Here is a 19,772-nt window from a genome sequence, read left to right as displayed (position 1 = left end):
TCAGAGGTACTGAACAGCCATCGTCCCAAGTGAAGCCAGCCAGAAACGCAGGTGCTAAGCATGTGCCAAAATCAGGAGCTTATTGTTCGAAGAAAAATTTTTCTGCTTATTGGTTGGAAAAGGCTCATTTTCCTTAGCCTTGGCCGCCTTTTGAAAACAAAGATGTTAATTTAGCCTTGAAAGTGAGAGAAAACACTCCTAAACTCAGACAAAAATGCACATATCAAATTACAAATCCTATTATTGCCAATAGAAAGCTTCCAAAAAATTCCCCTAACCGAAAGCTCATGCCAGAAGTACACATTTCTGGGAAACAAAGCAAATTGCCAATACAGCTGACAGTAAAGACAACGAACACAGAAACAGAAGATGAACTGGCTTTCTTTAGAACAGCTTTGCTGACCCCACAGCCTTCTGTCTTTGACTCTAAAGCTAACTGAGTAAGATAAAAATAAAAGTAGAATTAGTAAGACTTATTCGAGGTTTTTGGCTGTTTTTCAATAGCGTACATTCTTCTACCTCCTTAAAAAAATTCCCCAACTTGAGACCAGAATCACTCTTTAGTAATCTAAATGCAGGCTTTCCCTCTCTGTTTTATAACATGGCAGCATTCCATGTTATAAAAGATAAGCAGGACATGAATCACTAAAAATTATTTATAAATGAAAGCTGAATCCCATTTGGGAATCTGGCTTTCCCCGATTCTGAGGAATTAATTTAAAAATCAGCTATTTCTCTTGCAGAAAGCTGACAAAACAATCCAAGTTGCCCACCTGCACCAGGGCACCCTCTTGACGTGCACAGGAGGAAATGGAAACAAAGACAGAGTGTTAAGACATTATACAATAAATACGCATGGGCATATGGGGGAGATTTTCAGTCCTTTGAGGCAAACTGCTTTTTTTCTGCCAAACGTGAGCAGGAAAACTCCCTCCTCACTGCTTCCCCCAGCTGCCAAACAACAGCACCATCCCGCAGAAGCTGGGAAGGCACCGCTACCTTGCGGCAACCTCGGGCTGCTTCTGCTCCGCAAGGTGAAGTGAGATCACAGGACGCGACACACGAACTCAGCTGAAGGACTGACGCTTTCACAGACTCCTTTGGAAAGCTCCTGGTGACAAACACCATCTCCAAAGCCAAGCACTTTGGCAACAGATTTTACCAACACGAAGAGAGATGCACCCCAACGGGAGCAGCACGCACCGACCCCAGGACTCTTAAACACCACGGAAATACACACAGGCAAGCTGCAGACCGCCAAAGCTGGCAAATACTTCCGGGCAGCAATTAGCATGAGAAGGCAGCCTCACCCGGCAAGAAGGGGCAACAAAACTCTTCGAAAGTGGTGTACTGATTTGGGGAGGGTGCTGCCTGCAGAATATATACAGGACGCAGGCGAGAAAGGTTTGAAGTCATTTGCACAAGAAATCTATGAAGTCGCTACTAGTCTGTGCACGCAGGTACCATAATTCACGGGCAATTTCAGGAAAGCCTTTAGTACAGGGCGGACAGCGCAACGCACATACACGTACAGGAACTGGGAAGCTAAGATCTGCTTTTGAAAAGAAAAGCAAATATTCAGAAGAAGCATTAGTCAAATAGTTTAATCATAGCAAATGGCTACAATCTTGAAAAGGATTTGGGAAGGACAGTGTAAGACTCCTTCAGGTTACTCGCGTTTTTAACAAAAAGAAGAAGAGAAAAAAAACAAAGTGGCTTAAAGAGAGGCTTCAGAGAAGTAGCTCTGTCAGGCCTGGAGAGAAAAAAGAAAAGTGATGCTGAAGAGGCAGATCAGTCAGGTAGACCAGTGTATGAAAGGGCAGAAGAGAGTTGCTGTAGATGCCTTTTTTGGAATATATTTTGCACACTGTTTCTTTCGTTTTCACTGAAATTTTCCTGTTTTCAATAAATGCATATTCCAAACTGGAAGTGTTAGGCTTACTGGAATCATTTGCCACACCTTGCCCAGAATACACCACGCAAGAGCGATCCCCAAACTAGCCATTGCATCTGATGCTCCCAGGGTGAGATTTTCAGAAGTACAAAGACACTTTCAAAAGAAAATTGGTTGCCTAACTCTTGAGTTTGGAAGTCTCTGTCCAAACCAATTAGCCACCAAGCATGTGGGCAAACACAAGCACATCCATCACTACCAAGCACACAGCACTGCTCTCCAGATGGTAACAATAGAAAACAAACTCTTCTGAGAAACACAGTCCTAATACTACCAAAAATAGATTAAATATGTCTGGGGACAACTGACAGCCTGTTCATGCTTTACTGCTGTTACATATTAGCCAAATGCGAATACAGATTGGCGCTTACCCCCAAAGCCTTATTAGACATCGGAGCAGGCATGCTGCAGAACCCTGGATCGCGGTCTAGTATGGGCCGGCTTTGCTCTGCAGCTGTTATCCTCAGCGGGGTCTCTCCGCCCAGCCGCAGATCTCCATAAAGATAGTAAAAACATCATATTTTGAGACCTCAGCTCCCCGTTCCGAGTGAACTGAACCTGGGCAATGTGTTCAAAGGTTATTGCAGGGGTAAGAGGACAGATGAAGCATTATCAGATACGCCTGACTTCCTTAGGAAGTCAGCTCAAATTAACAAGCACACATTCTTCTCCCATAAAGGTACAGATGGAAAACACCTAATCATCTGAACAAAGAACAAAGCAAAGGGGTGAAGGTTAAGGGACACTATAGGCCAAATGAGAAATTTTTATCTTCTTGGCCATTGTGCTGAGCAGTAGAAGGAAATTGCTAGGAGTCATTTACACACTATTATTTTAATCCATTCAGAATTTTGATACTTAGCACAACTGCCAAATTAATACAGCAATAAGGTGAAGGATTCAACTTATGTATTTGCGTAAATCTGATACAGCTACACACATTTCCTGATACGCTTGAATTTGGTGACCTCATGGTCACACTTCCTTGAATTCTTGCACTTCGCAGCACAGCATGGAACAAGTATACTGACCAAAGATACATAAGTTAGATTACTTCACATATACAAAAAAAAGCAGCTTATCATGAATGCTATGGCCATCCACCGCACCTTTTCAATACTCAGTACAGGGACAAAAAATATAAACGTATATATCCATATTTTTTGCAGTGCATAAACCTAGAATCAAATGAAATTACACAGACAAGGCTTCCCTTTTCTCCAGTATACTACTGCATTTTACTGATATGTAACTGAAAGAAAATACAGACCCAAAATTCCAAAACATATTTCACCTCTTTGGTAATGCTGGGACTCTGTGCAGTTCTCAAGATAGCATATCTTCAGAGGAAATTTTATTTGCCCGCATTGTCGGTTGTGTTTTACTCAATGTGCGGTTCAAAGCTCAGACCACCCCCACTCAAACTGTGCAAAGAGGTCTGCAAGAAAAAAGTGCTTTGGGCAAGTCATGTATCTACATAATCCTGTCCCTGCAGCCTCCCTTCAGTTCGTATGTCATTACGAACTGATAAACATTAAAGGAGTTGGCCTTATTAATGAAAAGATTTCATTTTCCTTAATCTGGTAATGTGCAAAGATTTATTTTGAACTATATGACCTTTAATCTTCTTTCCATCACAGGAAAAGCCTATTTAGTTTTATAAGAGAACACTGGTAACTATTGAAGCAATTCCAAGTGTTTTTTTAAACAACCGACAATGACCCGAGGGTTGGAATCATTCTTTGTTTACAATGAAACCGGTGGTATTCGAATTATTTTTAAGGTACAATGAACTAAATCCAAAGAAACTCTGGCTTCGTGGGTATGAACAGCATATAAATAGATCAAATGCTGAACTGTGGCTTTCACATTAAATAATATATTGAGAATAACGAGCAATGGTTATGCAATATCTTTTTAGTGTGAATGTTTAAGAAGTCTTTAAGAAATGAGTCATTTACGAGAAATAAATTGATTTTTTAGTAATCGAGGGAACGAGTGATTCCTGAAACTATAGATCTATATTTTCTGATAAATTCCCATTGTATTAATCTTTCTTGTGTAAAAGCTCTCGTGCCCTGCTGTATTTCCACCCTTAATAAGTACCAGACATGTCACATGAAGACATACCGCAACATGTTACCAGGTCTAAGCTACCCTTCTGCTCAGATGACTGATGGCTTTCCCCTCCCCTTCACTCCCAAGCTGGCATTCAAGCGCTGCCGTTCCTCCTCCAACCTCACCAAAGAAGGAAAGTCTACACTGCATTACGAGATTATCAGAACAAGCCTGCCCATGCAGAATTACATAGCAGTTAGCATTTTTTGAGAACTGTTATTCTTTCACACATACTCTTTCAGCTATATCTTTATTACTCCTCAGCCTCTCATTCTCAACCTATACATGCATTTCCTCCTTTTAAGGTAGCAAAGTGTAGGGATTTATCTTAAGTACTCAGAAATACAGAGATTGATTTGTACAGTTGAAACGCACTGGAGCCAGTCTCTTTCCTAATTAACTTTTGTAGACCCAAGAGACCACTGCCACACTATAAAGAATAAATACTAACTCTTGCACTTGTGCATGCAGGTGCACAGGCACAGCTACTGGAAATCTCTACTCTTTCTCTCTCATATGCAGCCCTGCTCACTCCTTCACCGCTGGTACCCTCTTATTCCCTTGCTGATCACTGCCTGCACTGGAGCCACAGACCCAAACAGACACGCCGGCAGACCAAACCTGGCTGCCTGAAGCTAAAACCACCCCCTTGTCCATTCCACTCCTCTAACACAGGTCTCCGGGCCCCCGCAAGGGACACGTTTGCCACTCACAAATCAGTTGTCGCAGCTGCACAGCGCATCAAAACACGCAGATCCGTTCAAGTTCTCCTTTCTGTCCCTCTAAAAGACTTTGGCACCCCTGGAGCACAGACGCCCTCAGCAATCTAGTTTTAATCAACTCCTGTGTGTCATTCCCAGTTTTCTACCAACATACAGCACATCCTTAACTTTATTGCCCTAAATGAAGTCACTGACTACAATGCCAAAGGTAAAAGATGTAGCTATTTTACAATTAAATTCACACCTATTTTTCCATGTCAAATAATTCAGTCTGACTATTCAGTTTAGGCATAATCTTGTTTTAAAACTGAAAGCATACAGAAAAGCTCAAGTTTTGTTTTCCATTCTTGCAAGATGACCTCAAATTTGATGCAACATAAACTGAGATCTTTCAGTCCACAGAGTGAAGAAGGTGCTAAGAAATTCCTAAATTTTGTTTTGAATATTCCAAACAAGAAGACCACATCTTGTCTGTTGATTAGAATTATTTAACTTAGAAAGTTTCTCTCAGAATGGAAAATACTGCTACGAAGGACCCTGAAGGGGTGTTGAGCAAACAGTTGAGCAAACTCTGAACCATTAAGATAATGCTCAACAAAAGGAAAGCAGCAACAAAGATCTGAATATTTTAAAATAACAGGTAAGAAGGCTGGGATGTATCATTTTTATTGCTGTAAAATAAAACAATGTTCTTCTGCCAGTTGGTTTAGAACTTAGCAAAACCAGTGAATTGAATACCTGTAAATAACACACTAGCAAGTGCTGAGACAGCAGTGTCTGTAAAGCTAACGATGCTGCATCTCATTTAAAACTGAAAGCAGCTCACAGAAAATTGAGACTGCTACTAACAGGGTATAGTGAGTCAGTTCCACAGGTTTCTCCTGACCTGATTCAAACTTAGAATAAGAAACAAAAAAGAAATTTTCAAAGCTGCAGCTGCCCTTCATCTCACATCTACGCATCATTTTCATATGACAATCATTATATCATCAGTAACCTGGCTCTCCCTTTTTTCCCTCTATCCTCCTTTGAATGCAAGATGCCACCTTCTATCAGAGGTGGCTTTTTTCACTTTCTGAAGGATAAGTAGAAAAATAGGGGTGTGCACAGGGGGTAGGAAAAGGTCCTTGAATTTTGCACACAGAAATCATTCCAACTTTGCTATCTCTGTTTAACAGCGTGCTTCCTTCCTGCTATTATTAGTAAATCTCACAGTTTACTTCTTCTCTCAGTACCGAGCTGGCAGATGATGTACAAAAGAAGAAGGATTTCTTACTGATTAGCTTCTGCCTGCAATAAATCCTCAATACCTACACATTGGCATGGAAACATCTTTTCCGGTGGAAGGCTGTTCACCACATTTTTCATGCATTGCTGCTGATACACTTAACTTTTTTGTTTCACGGCTCAGCAAAGAAGCAGCTATTGTTCCCAAACTGCTGAGCAAGTCTGACTGTGGGAACGAGAGACGTGCGACAATTCTCAATGCTCTCTCTGGTGGCTGCAAAGCGACGTGGCGGGGCATGCGGCAGAGACGGCGGGGGCGAGGGGAAACCTAACTCTGCAGAGAAGATAAAGTTAATTGATACAATTATAAGAAAGACATGTTCTGCTTTAGTTTATTTTTAGTTTCTGTTCCAGTCTCTTTTTTCCTCAGTAATATTTTTGTTCCTTATGCACTTCACCAGGTCCTGTCAAATTTATAACGTACGACTCACAAGGCCAAGCACATTCTTATTTTCTAAATCCAGAGATGTGCAAAACCTCTAGTGTAAGTTTGATGGTATGAAATGCCAATATCTCACAATTTTTTTTCTTTTGCGAAATGCTCTTCTGCAAGAGCTTGTGCCAATCTCACCAGAAAGCAAGTTCTTCGAACCCACGTACCATTTAAAAACAACACGTCAAATGCCTTTGGGAGTACTCTGCCTTTCCCAATTCTGCAGTCTTGCATACTAAAGAGCTATACACTGGATCTCTATAATGATTACATTTGCAAAATGTATTTAAATGAGAATGTGTGTGCCTCAGGGCATAAATATTTGACTGTAGAACAACACACATGGAAATTCTTTGTGAGCTACAGCAGAAGAAATTAAAAAGATTAGAGATCCATATAAGTACCAGGAATGTTAGTGACAAGTATCTCAAAGAGTTTTTTTTTTTAATGAGAAAGTAAAAAAAAAACCAAACCCTAAATCAATCACATAAAAATCAATGCACACTACTTCAAAAGAAGAGATCAACCTGAGAAAGTTATTAGTAATACTTGTTAAATTCTTATTCAAGTCATTAGTTCAGGCTTAAAGTATTCAGGTTCAGGTTTAAAGTCATTAGTACAGGTTTGGACTGTAACATCTTATTTCACACATCCCATGAAACAGGCAGTTAACGCTATCAGAGATCACTTGTGCCCACTGCAGAGAAGGTATTTCAAAGCCATGGAATGCTGTTTGCAACTGTGCAACTATCTGATTTATATAAGATAATAAACCTCAGTAACCACATACATACACATAGTGCTCCTGAATCTGCAAACTTGTAAATATATGACTAATTTTATTTCATGAGTAAAGTTATGCATAAACTTACATTTGCCACTCTTGGCAGGAGCCCTGCTGCAAGAGCCTGTGACGGGCTCAGTCCTTACTCTTCAGTACAGGAGAACTGAACACTGACGTGGGTAGTCACATTAGCTACCTAAAGTCAAAAGATGTATATATAGTCAATGGGGAAGGTTGCTCCATTAGAGGATGTCTCAGAAAAGATGTGGAATTATATGTACACCTTCTGTGTTTAACATGCAGAAGGGAAAATTAACACTATTTTGCTGTTAACAACCAAATTCTACACGCAGTTATTGTAATGATGAGCGCTTGCTCCCATTATTGCCTGCAATAATCATTGCCCAAACTGATCTCCAGTCTGGAGTCACCTACTGATCAGCAAGCAAGCAAAGAGTATGGCAAAAGGATAATAAACAAGAATCTATTTTTTTTCAAGGACATGTTCATCGCATGTTAACACCAGCTGCACCACTCATTAGTTGAAATATGGGGAAGCAGATGGAAAACCTTCAAATTTATGAGTTATCGCAGCTCAAGCAAGTAAATGTATAAAAGCTACTGAAAATAAAAGTCCTCCCAATTTAATCTCTATGGACAAGGTAACGGAAGAAAGAGATCTAACATGGCAAGAGAAAAACTTAAACATTCATTAGCAATAGAAATGGTCTTATCCAGTACAAAGTTCATTCATATGCAGAATCAAATGGAGGAGAGCAGTTCAGGTCTGGGAGATGGTCTGTTGTCGCAAAGCCTAAACAATGCAACTATTCAGTTTAATGAGGTTACTCCATCACAGTCCTCAATTACCTACATGGAGAAAGGATTTTAACATAGCCCACACAAAGATACAAGGCAGAGTCGATGCCCTGCAGTAAATCTTAACTAAAAGCAAAAGCACATATTTTTAAAAGTAAAGGTAATTAAGTATTGGCAAAGCTTTTCAAGGATGGGATGAACTGCCTGAAATCTTAAAGGTAAGATTGGATATATTCCTACAGGATTTCTAAACAGGGCTCAATGCAGGAGTTCCCAGATTATTCATGGGTTCACTTTACATCAATGTCAGACTAAACTAGCAGGAAAAACCTATAGATTTTTATTTAAAAATATTTTAATGCTGAAGGAAGACAATATACAGAGGACTAGCTATCAATTTTGAGGTAAGATTTAAAATAAGGGTTACATGACAGGTTGTTAATTTTACATCCAGATTAATCCTATCATTTGAAATACAATGCAAAGTTTGGTCAAAAATATCTTTTGTTTGAAAATTTTCTATCATTTCAGAAAAGAAATAGATCAATCACATTTAAATCAGAGGAGAAGACTGTTCTATACTGGGAACTGTGACAATATTATTCTAGCAGATGAATTATGAGTTACGTGCCTAGGGACTGGCATACTAAAGATTTCTTGTAGCCATGACCTTTGGAGGAGCAGGGAGCAGGGGGAATGAGGGGGAAAGGAAGAGGAATAGGTAGACTCTAGGGAATGGATATTTTTATCCTCAGAACCAGCAGAAACTCTAAAAAAAGTGAAAGAAAAAGTGCAACATTTATGTCTATATCCCACACACAGTATTTTGGGGCTTGTTACACATGACTCAAGACAACAGTGAAGTCCACAACATAAGTCAGAGTTTCTCTCCCTAGGATTAAACATTAACAACTTATCTCCTTAGTTTTAGCTCCAGAGTGGCTGCAAAACCTCAGAGGTCAAGCATCTCTTCTGCCATGAAGTGCTGAGCTTGATCCAAAATATGAAATATTCTGAAAATTAGTTGTAGTTGGAATACATACAGCTTACATTCACCTTTGGGCTTCAGAGCCTGCAAAAGCCCCAGCTATAGTACTGACCACTATAATTCTCCTCTGAAGTTCATTTGACTTAAGCAGCATTTTTGCCCTGCAGTATTATTAACACCAATTATTTGAGAAAGATATTTGTAGCTCTGTCCTCACAGATTTTATAGCTAAGAGAGGCCAGTAGATCATGCAGTTCAAGAAGGGCACATCCATGGTCAGCCATACAAACAAGGTTACATCACATGATGAGCAGCTGAGCTGTCCTGGCGCAAGAGCTTCTTGGTGGTCGCTTAAGTCCTGATCTGAAAGGAAGCAGGGCTGCAGGGCTAGGGCAAATATTAGCAGACAGCCCCAAAAGCCAACTACCTGCCCAGGCCAGCCCCACACTGAGCAGAGCCATGTCCATATCTCCCTCTCCTCTGGGGTCTGCAAGGTATGTGGGATGTGCAGTGCAACTCTCAGACACCCAAGTAATTTGAAATGCAGCTTGTAAAGTTACAGAAATGACACAGATCAGAGATGCCCATGCTGCTGTTAGACTGTACTACAGAGGTAACTTCACCCTCAGCCTAAATGCTGCAGACTGGTTTGCCTTCACACTGCTTGGGGCCAGTATGCCCAGGTATGGACTAGCTCAGTGACCACTTCACAGCTAGTGGTCCACATCACCATCTGGCTCCAAGACAATCTTTTTTGTGTGTTTCTCAGTTCAAAGTGCTCTAAATAAAGAGAAAGTTGTTTTTAAAGCTTTAGGCTGGGCACGTGTTGCAGGCCCAAGAGCACAACATGAGGGGCATTCAAGGGTATAAAGTCAGCTGGGATAGACCTAGCTTGCTCCGCCCATGGTGCTAGTCAGGCTTGCCATAGTCCATACCCATGCCATCCAGAACAGACCTTTAACCCTGATATCCAGTCAGCCCAGCCTGCATTTCCTCTTGGAGGAAAGCAACTGATTCATTTAAGGAGCAAAGCTAGCTTAGATGGCTGAGGCCCAGAAACAAAAAACAGGGAGCACCTGAGCCAGACTGACAATGCAAACTATCTTCAACCATCTCTGATACCTGCATCTTTACTACAACTTGCAGCAACTTGTGCAATAATGACAAAGTCAATCAAGCATAAGAAGCATTCCAGCATACTTCTAAGTCAGTGTTTATCAACTAAAAAAATAGTACAAATACAAATTGCTTTATATAAACTTCATGATTATGCACTACAAACTACGAAGCTACTTTGATATAAAGCTATCAAGATTCAGTTGATATTACAAAGCTATTATCAGTGCAGCTATAGTTACAGGGCAAGCACAAATATATTTCTCTATTTTAGGAGTACACATATATTTTGAAAGAAAGTACTTTTGACTGTAAAGGTCATCAAAATGCTATAAATGCTAGTAAGCTATATTGGCAGACAACACTGGTACGATGTTGCTCATCAATAAAAAATAAAAAAATAAAAAACCCACAAAACCCAGTAATTTTCTAATCAACATTACTGTATCAGTGAAGTTTTTTGGCTGGCCTGGAAGACAGTGAACACATAAAAGCAATCCAAAGAAAGCCCTCCCGTAGCTTCCTAAGACTTCAGGAAATTTCAGCTGCCTGAGGCCGGCTGAAAGTCTGCACTCTTGTTTTGCAGGAAGCAGCCCCTAAATTTATGGTTTTACAGGTGAGAAAGGAATCTCTGCTCCCTGATAACACGTGGCCCAAGCGAGGGGGGAGCCATCCTGCTCGCAAGTGCTCCCCTCACGCCAAGCTGGCAACACAGGCTGCCCGTCCTCTCTGGCAGCCTGTTCTGTGGGTCTGATTTTTGGCGTGGTGGGGAGCAAGGCAGAAAGAGCAGGGAACTGGCACGGTGCTGTCCTTGTTTCCATAACACATGCTTTTATAACTTGTGCTCCCTGAGGTAAAAGGCATAATTTGGACTCAGCAGCTGACAACTCAGCAGTTCTGTGCCTGGCAAAGCTGCTTCTGTTGTAGCAACCGTCTTTGACATCACTCCAATGCCAGCTCCGGACAGCACGTGGAAAGAGGAGGGGAGACATGCCCTTCAAAACCTTACACCCTGACCAACATTCGTACTGAAGGGCTAGGAGTTATATTTAGTTTAAGCACCTTCTCCTTGCAGTAAAACCCACTGCCAGGAGTGATTCCAGAGGTAGCAGCAGGGAAAGGGAGACAGCAGCAAAGTGGCAAAAGCCCATGCCAAGAGGTTCTGGTTCTTGCAGAAGTGCAAGGGCCTTACAGAAGCACAATCGGAGGGCCCCAACAATCTGTGAATTTAGGAATTACATAACTTTCATAAATTTAGGAATTACAAAACTTCCAGGGGAGGCAGGACAGCAATGGTCAGCAAAAAACTGGTGGTGCATATGAAAAACAGTCCCTGCGTATTCTGCTCAGTGTCAGTTCAGGAACCTCTAGATATCATTATCTGTCAATCTACAAATTAGTAAGGCGGACAAACAACACGGGAACCTCGGTGCTTGCTTGGTGACTGGCATCCTAGCCTCCCCCTCCTCCCCCAAAGGCAGATAAGAAAACAGCTCTTGCCATCTAGGAATTTATATGGCCCCTATCATTGCCATGTTAATGCTCTGGAAGAGATCTGTATGATTCTGGAAGAGATCCATGGAGACCTTTAAGCACCTATAAAACCAGAACTTTAGACACTTAAACCTAAAACAAAGATGCTTCAAACTCCTATTTAGCTGCAGCTTAGTATTACTGGCAAAAAAGACAGAGGTGATGATAAAATTCTGGAGGCATCAGCATGCACAGATGCAGCCAGCCTCAGCTTTGGCAGGGCCTAATGCTGAACACCTGCCTAATGCTTAAACACTCGAGACCCACGAAGTAACTGCTCCCTCGTCTGCCGATAAAACATGCACAGAACATGTCACACTTGTATCCAAAGAACTAACCTCCACAGAAAGAGCAGAAGCCATTGCTTTTGGTTAAAGACAGTCAGAAAAAGAAAGTTGTGACACTCCCTTTTCTAAGGCAGCGCAGTGGTTAGAGCCCTCATGCGGGAGGTGGGAAACATCCCTGACCATCCTGGAGACTACTCTAAGCAACAGGCAGCAGACCAGTTGGGAAGTATCCTTCTCAAGCCTTTCTGCAGACGGCATTTCTCTCCGCGGCTTAAGTAATCACTGACTCAGAGCACGACTCTGTCCTTGTGTCCTTGTGAGAGGGCACTCGCTGGCAGTGAGGGACCACGGGTTCCAGGCCCGACTGCCAGGGATTAGCTGTATCTTTTACATTGAGCAGTTTATGGAATGAAATACATAAACCAGCCTTGGGGCACACAGCACTATCACCTCTCAATCCATACCTAGAAGAAAGTAGCTTCTTTTGCTTATCTTTAAGACAGAAATTCAACACCAACTGTCGAAGAGGATTCATAACTGAATCTCAGGGGAAAGACGCACCAGAACACGAAAGCATTTCAACTAACTCTAGCTAGTTATGGTGACAAGAGGATAAACTGACTTTCCTACTAGTTCTCCTTTGCTTTGTGCACGTGAATCAGTGCCTAACTCGGAGCTACGGCATCCCCTCTTAAAGGCAGCCGCCCATATCTCGCCTTTAGTTCTCAAGTCTTCCACCTACCAGAGTATCTTTAAACCTCCTTTGCCAGACCTCTCCCTTTGCACTACTAAATAACATCCCTTCACTTGAATCATCTCTGTATTTCAATGTCAGTATCTGAATCCAGGATTTCTAGTATTTTTATTGTAACTGTTTCCTAGATCAATTAATATTATTTAAAACAGAACAAAACTCATTCCAGAAAGTTTCCTGACTTATTTTTCTGTTTTTCCTTCCATTATCCAAAAGCTATCATTCAACAGCTGTAACAAAGCTCATTGCAAGATAACATAAACAGTCATTTAAAAATGTAACAGATCATTTTTGTTTTCATCTAACAAATGTATCATCACTCTTTAGATTACACAACAGGAATCGTTGAATTTACCATCCTCTGCATTCCTCTGAACACTAGCACAAAACATAACTGGAAAAGAAACTCATATACCTGGTCACATCATCTACTGAGTCATTTGCAGAAAAATATAAGCCATCTGCATCAGCCTTGGTAATGCCTTGCACTCTACAAGATAGAATCAGTATTTGCAAAAATCTAGATTGTTTAAGACTGCCAGACACTCTCGTCTTGAAGGACCGTTTCACCTTTCACGTGGAATTCTTACTAACATACATTTAGCCTTGTGTTTAAATACATCATTTTCCCATGTGGCACAAAACTTACTAACAGTCTCCCTTTGGATAAAACAGTGTAACCATGCTCAAACAGAACCGCTTGTAATGGATTTACATACTGTTCTAGTGTTACGTATGGACATTTATAAATTCAGACAATTTTATTAATGTTACTAAAGCCCTTAGAATCTGTCTGAGCTGTGCAGGATCTTGAAACAGATGTGACCTTATGGCAACAGATCCTAACTCATCAAGCACTTAAAAATTAAAGCCCCATGAATTCTGTGTTAAGGCAGCAGCAGCAGCTTTACCACCTGTAAAAACAAGTTTATCTCTCTTTCTTGGAGAGCATCTCCACCCAAATGGCTCTTCATGTATTCCACAATCTTCTGCAAGTCTATGAGAATGACCCTGCCTAAAGGTTAAGTCTCTCCCTTTCCTCGGCACACCTGTAAAGGGACTGATACAATCTAAACTACTTGCCACTGGTTGCTGTAAGTGACTAAAAAGGTATGTTTGGAAAATGCACAATGGAAACTGTTATCACTTAATAATACTGACAAAATGTTGAATCGGTGAAATAGTGATAAGATGAAAGGATGCAAAGACTAAGTAAACAGAAAGGAAAAACAAACAAATCTGATGATTTGCTAACTGCCTAAAAGCTATTGTCCAAACCAGCTCCAAGATAGTGATTTTTAAGCTTTTGATTTGTGGACTTCTAAAACATTTTCCAGTTTAGATACAGATCCCTGCAGACCTGCAGTCTGCTGACACCAGGCTTTCCTTTCTCAGTTGCCTCAGCAGACCTCTCAGAAGAAACTCGCAGACTCCTACCTACCTGATGACAGGTAACTGAATCTGAACTATACCAACCAGCTGCAGATCGGGAAGATTCATTTTGCAGATCCACTCCTTGCACTCTTGCTGTCTCTCCTAGATCTCAACCTTTCCCCTCAAACATAATTTTTGTTTTGATCTTGATTCACATTGGGGCCCAATCAAGAAGTGCATGCTTTCCTTTATCACCCAAAATGTACAGAAGTCAGTGCTTACCTTTATCAGCAAAAACATAGAGAATACAATGGCTGCGAAGTTAAGGACAAGCACAGGCTTTCTGCAGATTGAGGAATGCATGCATTCTTCCCTGCAGAACGTGCCAAGCTTTACTTATAAAGCACATGTGCATTGATGGACCTACATTAAACAACACACTGTCTCAACTGGCATTGCTACATGCTAATTTGAGGGGGCAAATGGCAGGACACAGACCTTAATCTTCCTCACAGCTACCAAAGCTGCTAAGTGGATTAACAGTCTGGGTTCATTCTACAGAGCTGAACTAAGGATATAACAAAAATTTAAAGAATTCTTTATAGCAAGGGAAAAAGGCAGAATGGACTTCCAGGTGAGATGTCAAAGGCAAGTTGCATTCCCTAACTTTAGTAACAAACTAGGTTTTAAAGACAGCCCAGAGCTACCCATGCCCATGATTCCTTGAAGGGAATTCAACAGGACGTGGCCAGCTTGGTCATGGAATATGAAAAATTTGATTGTTTTTGCAATGGAGATTTTAAGTGTGAAAGTCTGTGCAAGAAAATCAAAGTGACAATTCCTACACGATAGCTCAAAGCCTAACTCTGCCCAGCACTAGATAACTACAGTATTTATCTGCTGCTCTACTCCCATTTATAGCAAAGTCCCCGGGCATCCATGACTGACTGCAATTAAAACACAAATCAAACCACGTATATCACCAATTCTTACTGAAGCAACACAAAGCGTGCCTCCAATACAACACGCTTAGCTCCCATTTACTTACACACGTTGAATTTTACCAAGGGAACGATGTTCTTTCCGTAACCACCTCGGAGGCTTAGCGAGCTCTTTTTCAAACACAAACTCTGAAGATTAGAAACGCAATCCCTCAAAACAGACAGGGCAAGCTGTCACAGCGCCTGTGCCCCGGTGCAGCGGGGCTGCGCGGCCCCGCGCAAGCCGGCGAGCGGCGAGGCGCGCAGCGCGGCCAGATGCTCGCCGGGCGCAGAAGGGGCTCTGCCGCCTGGCACAGCCGCCGGGCCCCCTTTTTAGAAGGGCGCTACTTATTAAAAAAAGAAAAGGAGGGCTATCAATATTTACCCGCTGTCCAGTCCCTGACGCAACCCGCCGGCCAGCAGAATGAGCTGTTGACAAGACACAGCCTCTATTTCAGCCGCAGGCTGCGGGCAGCGGCGGCGAGGAGCCGCCGGTCTCCCCCGCGCGCCCCCGGGGAGCGGCGGCCGCCGCCCGCCCGCCCGCCCGCCCGCGCCGGCACCGGGGGCCGCCGCCACCTGCCCCGCGGGGGCCGCCGCACGGCGAGGGCAGGCGAGCCGGGCCCGCCGCGGCTCGGGGAGGCGCCCCGGCCGCAGCGCCACCCCTCCGCGCCGCCCCGCCGCCCCTCCGCGCCGCGCTCCGCGGGCGAGCGCGGGGGCCGGGGGCGCCGGGCCGCCTCCCCCCACGTGCGGAGCGCAGCGCGGCGCAGCGCGGCCGGGCGCCGCCGCCGCCGCCCTCCCGGCCGCCGCCGCCCTCCCCGCCGGCCGGCACTCACCCGCCGCCGCCTCGCCGTGCCCTGCGGCAGCCTCATGCCGGCGGGGGCTGCCCGCGGCGCCGTCCCCGGCGGCCCAGCTCCGGCGGGCGGCACTGCGCAGCGCCGACAGGAAGCCGCCGCCGCCGCCGCCGCCGCCGCCGCCGCGGGATGGAGCCGAGGAAGGCGGGAGGGAGGGAGCGATGGAGCAGAGGGGCTGGCGGGCCGCCGGCGGGAGGAGCCTGCGCCGCGCGCCGCCCGGCCCAGCGGCTCCCCGAGCCGGGCTGCGGCCCCCCCGGGGCACGGCCCCCCGGGGCGCCGCCCTGCCTGGCCCCGCGCCCCGAAGTGCTCCCGGGCACACACGCACACGCGCGCGCACGCACCGCAGCGCTTCGGCACACGCCGTTTTGCAGCGCGCGGAGCACGCGCCCGGCCGCAGAGCGCTCCCGCCTGCGGAGCTCCTTGCAGGGCGCACCACCCCGCCGCTGCGAGAGCCTCTCAGGCGCACAAGCACGAGCGGTACTCTGTCAGACCGACGATATCCTGGATTTTAGGCACACCCTGGAGTCGCTTTGCCTGTCATTATTATGTACTTTTATTGTCAGGGTTTAGTCGGGACTATGTTGTTACGGATTCTTTAGTGACTAGTGGTTTAGTTAGGTCCCCGATGAGCTATTAAAAGCATGCTTTGGGGTAGATTAAGTTACGAATCTGATCCAATCATTTCAGGTTCTCTCAGTGGCACAGGCAACTATCTTACCGAGAAAAGTATTTTGAATATCTTCAACACTGCCAGCCCTCAAGGGCTTGAAATGGTGGGCCAGGCCCTCCAAACCCAGGAGACTCTTGGTTCATTTTATCTTTCTCTTTGCCTCTAGTGTTTGAGGTCTGGGGCTTGACCTCCAACGTTTCTTTGAAGCCACAACAGCTACATGACAGCCTGTCTTTTAAATAAAACTTGAAATCCTCACAATCCCACAGTCTCAAGAGTCAGGCAATTAAAAAAATGTATATCACAAGGCCCATAAAATCAGAACAGTTGGCAAGTCTGTGGCTCCTTCCTTGTTTCCCAGTACACCACAGCAGGATGGGGAGAAGAAAGTAACTGCTCAGTTTTCCACGTATTTTTCTGCCTACATGTTCCTACAGGGGTTTTCCACGTTGCTGTAGATTTTCTCAGATCCTAGATGAGAAGGAACCTCAAATAACTGTATGGAGATCCTGGGTCCAGACTTGTGTCCTCTCTTGGGTAAGTAGATGGACTGCAGGTTTAGAGTGAGAGTCTCCTGCCATCCTGCACGTTGCCTGCTCAACCTAAGTGGATACAGGCTACTGTGTAGAAAAAAAATCGTCCACCCTTTTCTCCCCTTTCCATTGTCTTTGCTTGTGCAAAGAGAATTGAAGCATCAGCCAACAAGAGAAGTATAAGCCTCATATGTAGGTCATGCTTCAAGAGACATGAGTTTAGGTCTCTCCTGGCTTAAGAGCACGCTTGACTTCAGATCTTGTATTCCTGAGACAGTCCTCTACCCTTTGACCTATGTCACCTTCTTAAGGGGAAGCATGACGTCTCCTTATACACACACCATTCCTGGGAAACACGTTTTTTTTTTTAATTGCATTTGGAAAGAAGCCCTGGGCTGTGAATCATAATTGCTTGTACTATACAGACTAGTATTAAATAGCACTATATATGTACTATACAGACTTGTATTAAAAGCACAAGTTGCTTGGCAGAAGATGATGTCTCCTCCTGAAACAGATTAAAACATTTATAACTCCAAAGAAGGGCTGACTTTAAGAGAGTCCTTTTCTTAGTGTTCTTCTGTCAGCTAGGTTTAAACAGCTTCCTACCCAACACGTCAGTCAGTCAGCTCTTCACCGTCCCGTTGCCCAAATCTCTCCACACAGGGAATGGCTGCTGGATGCCTAGTTCTGGGGTCTGGACTCCACTGTGCACTCCAAAAGTTTGACACTTTGACTGCCCAAGACCTTTAATTCCCTGTTCCCATTCTAGCCCTGAACTCCCCCTGCCCTCTTTCCACCCAACAGTACCCAGGGTTGCAATGAATGCCAGGGACTCCCGCAATCCTATGAGGAAACAGTATTACTGGGAATATCCATAGCGCCAGAAGGCATGGGGAGAAGGTGCCCATATCGTTGTGTCTGACCCATCCGATGGAGGGCAGCCTCTGCCTTTCTCCTTTTCTGGACATCATGAATTGCAGCCTGGTGCCCTCCCTTGAGTCTGGATCCAAGGCTTGCAGAGACGCCATTAAGGATGCAGCTCACCCTGTGCCATGGATGACAGACCCACAAATGTAGGTTTACATCCACTAAAGGGATGCAAGAACTTTCTTCTGAAGGCATCGAAAATGTTGAATGAAATTTACTGCCTGTGTTTTCCACAGATCATGTTATTTCACCTTTAGTAAAGGCTCAAAGGCTTCTCACTTGGCAAGAAGCCCTGTTGATCAAGGAATCTGTACCATGAGTAAATGCAGAAGATCTGGCCCATTTTCTATACGACAAAATCAAACAATAGTCAGTTTTACGGTTTCCTCTTTATACTTAGCTAGGCAGCTTTCCCTGTAATCCGCAGACATTCCATGGAAGAACTGGGGAAAGAGGTTTCGTTAAAAGCGGCTAAATACAATTGCAAAATTAGAAGAAGCTGGCAGGAGAAATCAGAGATAGGGGGAGTTTCTGAAGTTATTTGGTTTTTGGTTTGTACTTAATGACTCAATTTTTAATGACTCAGTCAGAAGTTAAGAAACTTTCTTGACCTGGCTATTTAACACAGATCTATAGAATACAAGTTTCAATATCAGTTTGTCATACTGTTAATATGCTAATTTAAATATAAATATCCCATAAATGAAAGGTTGGTTTAATTATCCATACCCTACTACTTCTGGTCTGCAGAAACTATGCCATTTATGTATCCTGTGTCATCATGTGACCTTCCCTGTAAAATAGCAAAGCTATATTATTTTAAAATAAAACCTAACTGCATGTAGTACATATATGTAGTTCATTTATTTTGTTTCCTGCCTTATCTCTGGTTTCCAGATAACTGAAGGGCAGTTGCTGGAACACACACTGTGCCTTTACAAATTCAGTGCCGGATTTTGTCATTCATTTTAATAGCAACAGGAAAGTGCCTTTCAGTATTAATATTTTGGGCAGTGAGAGAGGAAGGTTTAAGTCTCTCTGGATAACAGGCCAGCTAGTTTATCTTAGTACTTAATATTAGTTGGAGAACAACTTATCTGCTCTCTAGGTCAGAAAAAAACTTCTCGGGGCATTGTAAATTTCAAATGAAAGTGAGAAGCCCAGCTAGGACATTTTCATTAATGAGAGTTTCCTGGAGCCATTTAGTCTTGCTTTTAAGGGTGTGTTGGTTATTTATGGCAGAGAAAAGGAACGGATGTGTTGATGTTCTGGAATTTTTCCTTTGTGCATTGTTTCCCATTTCACAGTTGTATTTGGCACCCACTTTCCTCCAGCCAATGAAGAATATTAAAGAACTTCCTTTGCTGAAAAGTTTTGTGCACATTTTAAAAACCATACAGTGTAACCAACCATGTGTGATGTAGTACTTCTACCAGCATTTACAAACACCAGGGAGTGTAAATATATAATATTGCCAAGAAAGGCCTGCCAATGATTCATTTTATGGACTATGTATTAAGTCTATAAAAGTTATTTCTTATTCTTAAGTTGTTCTTTAAAAAATGGTTATATAACACAACCAGTAAAGCAAATTTGATGTCTGACTGAATGTATCCAGGAAAGCCAATAACAAAACTCA

The 19,772-nt window shown here is 43.4% G+C and overlaps 1 protein-coding gene across 1 annotated transcript in view; it reads right to left on the bottom strand.

Moving 5' to 3' along the window:
* LIFR (LIF receptor subunit alpha) overlaps nucleotides 1-16,080 on the bottom strand; it is a 56,348-nt gene extending 40,268 nt beyond the window's left edge. Inside the window, exon 1 of the mRNA XM_067315593.1 lies at nucleotides 15,983-16,080. The gene's annotated coding sequence lies outside the window, so the exon portion shown is untranslated. The remainder of the gene's footprint in view (nucleotides 1-15,982) is intronic.
* Nucleotides 16,081-19,772: the final 3,692 nt, after the last annotated feature.

This window comes from Apteryx mantelli, chromosome Z, assembly GCF_036417845.1.
Source record: "Apteryx mantelli isolate bAptMan1 chromosome Z, bAptMan1.hap1, whole genome shotgun sequence".
NCBI classification, from domain to species: Eukaryota; Metazoa; Chordata; class Aves; order Apterygiformes; family Apterygidae; genus Apteryx; species Apteryx mantelli.
Note: the sequence above shows the minus strand (reverse complement) of the source record. Positions and strands in the feature narration are given on the sequence as shown.